Raw genomic sequence first — 8,489 nt, 5'->3', positions numbered from 1 at the left:
ACCTGGAAAACCTCAAATATCCATCAACAAAGAATGTTTAAACAAATTATAATACAAACAAACAATGGAATACTTGACAGCTTTCTAAAAGAATTGGGTAAAACTGAATTGATAAAGAATGATAACCAGGATTCAGAGTTCAAAGAAAAGAGCAAGTCACAAAACAACTATGTAAAGTATAATTCTACTTTTATTTTAAAAAGGACAAATTTGTACATGCTTCAAAAATGTCTAGAAATATATATACCAGGAAAATGTTTACAGTAAGTCCACTGGATGGAGAATGGAGAATGAGGAGGGAGAGTGACTTTTTCTTCAGTCGACTGCTCTGTTTGGTTTTTTTCTCTTCCTATCAAGCATGTATAATTTTTATAATTTAAAAAAAAAAAGGAATTCAAGTTCTTTGAGCATATGGCTAGTAACTAGTATTCATAATTCACCAGAAGGACTCAAGCTTTAGAACAAGTAAATTATTTTCCTCTAAAATGCCTTGAGCAGAACTGGGGAGCTTTCTCAAGCCTGATGACAGACCGAAGCTTGTTTCCAGGCATTTTCTTTGAAATTGCCTTCCAAGTTTATGTGGTGCAAATACAAGCCAGTAGTAAGCTTCAGCTACCTCGCATTGCACTTTTTCAGGCTGGGCAGGAGCGGTACTTCTGCAGACACTTGCCACTCTCCTTGCATTTATCCACAGTGAGTTTTCACTTTATATTTTGTCGAAAATCAAAATTGCTCCTCCAGTCTTTTCCCTCAAGCCAGATAAGTACCCCCAATAGCCTTTCAAAGTCCCTGCACAGCTGAATTGGAATGGAGGATGGGTGATTATTGGGTTTACTGCAGGAGGCACGTGTCATGCATGCAAACACAACAGTGAAACAGCTTTTTCCAAAAAAAAAAAAAGAATAAAAAATCAGAAACCTTTTTCCTTTCTTTGGACATGACTAATTGTGGATAGCAATTAAGGTGCTCAATTTCACTCTAGACTCTGATGAATTTTCTTTCAACCAAAGCAGAAGTGGGTCCGTTTACCAACACACTTCACAGACAGATCCCAAGGAAACCCTGCTCCACTGAACCGCATCAGATCTAGTGGAGTGATGCTCTTCTCTGAGTCATTTAGCCAGCCAAGGATACTGGGATGCCTTCTGGAAAAGATCTAAACCCAACATCTGACTTCTGTCCACTTGTGGTTATTGAAAAGTCTCGTAGGGCTTTGTGAAAGAAATAAAGGGAAGAGATGCTGAATTTCATTGTCCTGGCCCAGTTCCAAGTTTGATCATTAGCAGTCCTCCTCCTTTGTCTGCCATCTCACTGAGATGTGCCATCCCACAGTCCCTGCTATAAACAGCTGTCCACTGTTAGCTGAGTGAGCCAAAGAGCCAGCAAATTCCACTCCGGGGAAGCTGCATTTCAAGATAAATACTTTCTCCGCATCTATTGGTAAATTACCAAGGTTTACCTTGGAGGAAAGGTGTGGTTTTCCAGGGCGAATAAGGGCATGATTATGGGGAGTTAAAAATTACTCACAAACCTTATTTTGTCTAAATGGTGAACAAAGAAGACTGGCATTGATCACAAAGGGGCCCTCGGAAGGAGGAGTCCAGAGGAAATATAGTTTCGATTCTGACGTTTCTAACATTGATGTGGGAGATGCTATTTGCCACCAAAATTCATTTCTTCAAGTCCAAGGCATATATACAAACAACAAACGCCAAGTAACTCAGTAACCCAGAAGACACAGCAAACTTCACCCTCTGCCATCCGAGCTTTGACATCTCTTGGACATCTATTTGACATCTATTGGGCACACACTTTAATGCCTCCCTCCCTTTCATTCAACACTTAAGGCATTTTAATTTAAAAATATCCACATTCCTAGTCCTTTCAACCCCAAATGTCTCCTAATACAACGACTTCCAGAATAAATTCTGCTATGTTAATTTTTTTAATCTTAAAAAGAACATTTTCACTTGGAAGCATCTAAGATGTCCTTCAGTAAGGGAATGGATAAACTGTGGTCCATCCATTCTACAGAATATTATTCAGCACTGAAAAGAAATGAGCTGTCAAGCTGGGAAAAGACATGGAAGAACCTTAAAGGCATTACTAAGTGAAAGAAACCAACCTGGAAAAGGCTGCTAACATGCTGCATGATTTCAACTATATGACATTCTGGAAAACGCAAAACTATGTCTGAAAAAGATATTCAGGAAAATTAAGTAAAAAAATCAGTGTTGCCAGAGATGAGGGATGGAGGATGAATAGTGGAATACAGGGGACTTTTAGGGTGGTGACACTGTTCTGTATGATACCGTAAAGGTAGATACATGTCATTAAACGTTTGTCAAAACCCACAGATTGTACAACACACAGAATGAACCCTATTGTAAACTATGAACTTTGGTTGATAGTGATGCATCATATTGGTTCATCAATTGTAGCAAATGGACCACACTAATGCAAGACATTAATAACAGAGGAAATGGATGGGGGGGCAGGTGTATATAGGAACTCTGTACTTTCTGCTCCATTTTCCGGTGAACCTAAAACTGCTCTAAAAAATAGTCTGTTAATTGAAAATATATAACATTTTATTTCTGTTCTTCATGTCATAAAGAATGGAGACTCACTCAACATCTCAAGTAACAGGAGATTTTTTTGGGGGGTGGGAAGTACAAACTTTTTCATAGCGGCTACACCAATTTGCAGTCCCACCAACAGTGTACGAAGGTTCCCTTTTCTCCACATCCTCACCAACACGTGTTGTTTGTTAATTTTTCTTTTTTTAGACGAGGCAATCCTTGGTTGACCTCACAGATTGCAAGGACCTTGTCAGCTTACAGTCCCTTATTTTTTATTTTTTTACGCCTATAGCACCTGGTCTTCCTAGGTGGTCTCCCATCCAAGTACTAACCAGGCCCGACCCTGCTTAGCTTCCAAGATCAGACGGGATCAGGCTCGTTCAGGGTGGCATGGCCGTAGACGTAAGAGGAGATTTATGTGAGAAGGTTTCTGTAAAGGAAGGACCAGGCAAAGCTGAACCATGTGATGGAAGGAAAAGAGGCACCTAGAAGGCGGGGCCACAGGAAGGCCAAGACGCCTGGCTCCATCACCACTGCTATGAGTGGCCCACTATTCTCACCTCTCCCACGAGCTGGCCTCCTCACCCTTCCCCGTCTAGCTTTTCTTCACTTCAGAGTGTGTGCTTTCTCATAATTTTAACTCCCTCATAATCACGGCTTGCATGCGGCCTCTCATAGCCTCTCTGGTTTTTCTGTAGCTTATGACTGATCAGCTACAGCTGCTTCTGCTGACTGCATCATGACTTTAGTATTTCCTATTTCAAATTCCTGAGTGGGAGAAACCTCATTGGCCTAGTTCATCATTTTAGGCCCAGCCCTGTCCTGGGCCCTGGGCCCCTGTGGGGTGCAAGCAGCAGCAGAGGGGCGAAGGCTGTCCTGCGGTGCAAAAGCCCAGTGCTTAGGGCGGCTGCTTCCTCGGAGCCTTGACAGGGCCACCTCCCTGTAGAAGGGCCCGTGGGTGTGCCAGCATTCTTGATGTGCCTAATGCGGCAGTTTGTAAATAGCTTGTGTCAAAAAAAATGACAAGTAAAATTGAACCTTAGCAACTGAGTATTTCAATACATTTGTAAATAGTTATCTTTACAAGGGATATTCGACCTCTCTTAGAGAGAAGATCCAAAAGAAGCAGACCTTAAGTTACAGAATGTTCACATACTCTTGATCAATAAAAATGCTGTAAGGATGACCCCCAAAGGCCTTCCAAGCAACCTCCAGAAGAGCACCCTTGACCTTCAAACTAACAGCAAATTCCCACTGCACTCAAGGAGAGGAGGGAGAAAGACCCAAGACACTATGACGGATCTCTGCCTCACACCGAAGCACCCTCACCCCATCCAACCTAGTAATAGGTGACTGATTTTAATCCCCGGGTGAAACAGTCTAGAGTTAGTGAACCAGGGAGAGGTGACAAAGTGACTTTCTCCCGGGACACAAAAACTTTAGGTAAGTGATTACCACAAGTAAAGGAAATGAATTTCAGTCTCTATAATTAAGAATAAAACAGAACAACAGAGAAACTAGTGAAAGCAACAGGCTCACAGATCATGGGCAGGAGAGGTGAAGACATACGAACTAAACCAGCCACAGAGCAAGATACTCTGAGAGAGAAAACCAAGCTTGATAGCTACCCAGTTGGGTTTTTATAAAATCTTTTATAAGAGTTGTACCTCAATAAAATAAATAAATATTTTTAATTTTACAGAATTTTTTGAAAAACTCCTTTTAGGCACCATGATAATGTATTCATGAAAATGCACCCAATTTAGAAATCAAAAAGTATGGGTTAAAAACATAAATGTGAAATGCAAAACCAAAGAAATTAAGACTAAGATATACGAGAAGTTGTTGAACAACACCCAAAAAGCACAAACTATTCAAAGACACATTTGACTAAAATAATATTAAAGACTTCTTATGATAAGTTATATCGAAATAAATGAAAGTCACAAATTGGGAAAAGATCATAGTTTCCATAACCATAAAAGGATTAGTGATCAGAATATATAAAGAAAGCTTCTAAATCTATGTGGAAAAGACAAATAACCCAATGGAAAAATTGGGCAGAGGACAAGAACAGGCAATGCACAGAAGCATCCATACGTCCGGTAAACATAAAAAGATGCTCCATCTCTCATGTCTTAATTCTTGACAGTTTCAACATACACATAGATGATCATTCTAACACTTTGCTTCTTTCGCATGTGTATGTATGTGTGTTTTAGTTGTGGTAAAACACACATAACATAAAATTAACCATCTTCACCACTTTTAAGTGCGCAGTTCAGGAGTTGTGCAACTGATCTGCAGAGCTTTTTCATCTTGCAAAACTCTCCATCCATTAAACAAGTCCTCATTCTCACTCCCTCCCTGTGCCCCTGGCAACTACTGTTCTCCTTTCTGTTTCTGAGTTTGACAACTCTAGATACCTCGCATGTGGGAAATCAAACAGTGCTTGTCTCTTTGTGACTGGCTTATTTCACTTGACATGATGTCCTTATAATTACTCGCTGTGGCTGCCATAACTAAGTACCACAGACTGCATGGTTTAACAACAGAAACTTATTTTCTCACAGTTCTAGAGGCCGGAAGTCCAAGATCAAGGGGCCAGCAGTGCCGGGTTTCCCTGCGAGCTCTCTCCTTGGCCTGAAAAAAGCCATCTTCTCACCGTGACCTCAAATGGCCCTTTCCGCAGGTACACGTCTCTGGTGTTTCTAACTCCTCTTAGAAAAATGCCGGTCCGATTGGATTCAGGCCCATTTTTATGATCTCAATTACCTTTAATCACTTGCCTAAAGGACCTCTTACTAAATACAGTCACATTAGGTGTTAGGGCCTCAACATATGAATTTGGGGAGAACACAATTAGTTTATAACAGCCCTCAAGCTTTATCCATGTTTATCAACATGTGGCAACATGGATAAAGCTTGAGGGCTGTTATAAACTAATTGTGTTTTTAAGTCTACCTAATATTCTTTCCTTTTTAAGTCTACCTAATATTCCATTGAGTGTATATACCACATTTTGTTTATCATCTATCAATGGATATTTGGGTTGCTTCCAATTTTTGGCTATTGTGAAAAATGCTGCTATGAACATGGTGTAAAAAATATCTCTTCGAGCCCCTGCTATTGATTCTTTTAGGTATATTTCCAGGTATCGAATTGTTGGGTCATATGATAGTGCTATTTTACATTTTTCGAGGGACCCCCAGACTGCTTTCCACAGCAGCTGCACCATTTTACGTTCCTACCGACAGTGCACGAGGGTCCCCTTTGTCCACATCCTCGCCAGCACTTTGTTTTATAGCTGTCATCCTAATGCGCGTGAGGTGATATCAACAAATTAGCTTTTTGAACTTGAAATTCTCTCTTCCAGTGATCTTAGTCTCTACCTTGACCCCAAACTTTCTATTTCCCCAATCTGCCACCTCTACCTAATTCAACATCAGGCGCTGCATCCTCCAAGCACCAACTTCTAGCTGTTTTTTGTCATTCCTCCATTATCCAGATTCCAACAATACTTTGACCCCAGTGGAAAATCTAACCCATTGATCCTTTCATCCTTTCACTGTTAAGGACTGTCTAGGTCCTTAAATTCAGAGGAACCGCCTCTTTGTGAATCTAAAGAGATGAATCTAGAGAGATAAACAGTCGACGCTCACTTGGGTTTTCACTTCTGCATTTCTTTCTCCTTAACATTCTAAACTGCTTGAATTCATATGGCAGAACGAAAAATAACTGCTTAGCTTAAAGTCACTCAAATACATCAAATCAATTTCTGTTTTCTCATGTAAAATAAGTGTTTTTACATCCTGTAATGCTTACATTAATTAATGTTAATACAGATTAAAATAGACAAATAAACCTCAAGTATTCAAGCTTCAGGCAGTGTTTCATTCTCTTCTCCCCAGCCTCTGAGATCTGGAGACCACAGGTTCAGTCCTTGATCTTTTCTATACCCACACTCAGTCCCTCAGTGATTTCACTCACTGTCATGACCTTAAGGACCATCCGATTGCTGATGATTCTCAAATGTACGTATCCAACCCAGACCTCCTTCCTAAATCCCAGACTCATATAGCCAATGCCCAACTCAGCATCTCCACTTGACTAATAGGTACATCAAATTTAACATGTCCAAAATTAAACGCCTGCCCCACCTGAGGTCTTCCCCATCTCAGTCAATGGCAACTCCGTCCTTCTAGCTGCTCAGATGAAAACCAAGTCACGATCATCTCTCACCTGGACTATTGCAATAGTCTAAATGCTGGCCTCCCTTCTTCTACCTTTGTGCCCCTGGATGGTCTCTTCTCAACACGGCAGGCAGTAACCCTTTTAGAGCATAGGTTAGATCCTGTCACTCTTCATTTCAAAACCTCATGATAACTCCGTATCAGTCAAGGTGACCTAGGTTATGTTGCAGTGACGAATAACCCCAACATTTTAGTGACTTGAAATGGCAGCCATGTCTTTTCCGTGTGCCATATCCATCTCAGGCAGGCAGTGGACCCCGTTCATCACCGTCGTCGCTCAGCAGCCATCCTGAGTGTTTCTGGTCACCTTGGCGGAGGGGTAAAGAGCTCTAGAAGATGTATCACTCGTAATTAAATGTTCCTAAAATGAATTCTCAAAGCTCAGTGGCCAGAATTGGTCACATGGCCCGATAAAGCCTTTCGAAAGCCAAAAAAGTGCTATCCTGCCCTGCTCTCAGGGGGCAGAGAGCCAGATGCATTTGATGAGCCCACCCCGGGCTCCCAGTGGTGCTCGAACTGGAAGCAGAATTCTTACAATGGCCGGGGGGCTCTGCGTTAGCAGCCCCCCACCCTCACCTCTCTGACCTCACCTCCTGCTCTTTCCCAGGTGCTATCGCACCTGAGAGCCTTTTCCTCTGCCTGGGCAGCTCTTCTCCTAAAATATCTACATGGTGAATTCCTTCATGTCCTACCCTGACCACTGAATACTGCGACCCGCCCCTTCTCCATTCCCAATCCTCACCCCACCCCACTCTCATAGGGCAAACAGTTGCCCCCAGACTTAGAGAGGCAGGAAGGTAGATACAGAGCATCACAGCTTACCTGAGCAGAAACCTCCACGGGAACCACGGGACTGAGTGTAGGTAGAGAAACCTCCAGGGTGGGGAACCTCGGCTGTAATGGATGAATTGCCAGAGACTCAGTGTAGACAGGTTTAGAATGAAAAACTCTAGGGGGAGCACACTTTTGTGAGTTTTACCTCCAGGAGCCCTAGCAGGTTCTCACAGTAAAGACCTGAGAAAAATCCCCTCGTGTCTCTAGCGGGGGGAGGGAAAGGAGCTGTTTTAGAATATACCCCCAGCACTCTGTTGTTTGTAAGAAGCAATGCACTCCAGAGAAACGATTTCACCAGAGCCTAACTGACCTGGGGGAAGGGAAATACCCAGCTGCTGCCCCTCTAGCCTTCCGGTCTCACCTAAGCGGATGAAGGAAGCCAGAAGCACTGGTGGGGGGCACAGCCCATGGGCACAGGCTCTCTACAGAACTGAGACCTAATAACCTACACTACACATGTCATAGTTTAACTACAGAAAATGAAAAACAAATACAAATCTTGAAAGAAGCCAAAGGGAAAAAAAACTTACCTCTAACAAAGCAAGGAAAGAATTACATAGAACTTCTCTTTGGAAGCCATGTGGGCAAAAAGAAAATGGCATGAAGTATTTAAAGTGTTGAAAAAAAAAAAAAAACCCACCAACTTAGAATTCTGTATCCAGTGAAATTATCCTTCATAAGTCTAGGAGAAATGAAGACTTTCTAAGACAAGCAAATATTGAGGGAATGTGTTGCCAGTAGACCTGCCTCGCAAGAAAGGTTGAAAGAAATTCTTCAGAGGAAAGAAAAATGATATTGCTTAGAAATGTAAGTCTACAAA

The 8,489-nt window shown here is 41.9% G+C and overlaps 1 non-coding gene across 1 annotated transcript; it reads right to left on the bottom strand.

The window, feature by feature from the left end:
* Positions 1-2,865: 2,865 nt before the first annotated feature.
* Positions 2,866-2,984, bottom strand: LOC120585928 (5S ribosomal RNA). The gene has a single exon (XR_005648574.1). It is a non-coding gene; the product is annotated as a 5S ribosomal RNA (ribosomal RNA).
* Between the last annotated feature and the right edge of the window lie 5,505 nt (positions 2,985-8,489).

The sequence above is a fragment of the Pteropus medius genome, unplaced genomic scaffold (genome assembly GCF_902729225.1).
Source record: "Pteropus medius unplaced genomic scaffold, Ma_sr-lr_union100, whole genome shotgun sequence".
Lineage (NCBI taxonomy): Eukaryota > Metazoa > Chordata > Mammalia > Chiroptera > Pteropodidae > Pteropus > Pteropus medius.
The sequence above is the reverse complement of the archived record's forward strand: the minus strand, read 5'-3'. Positions and strand labels throughout refer to the sequence as shown.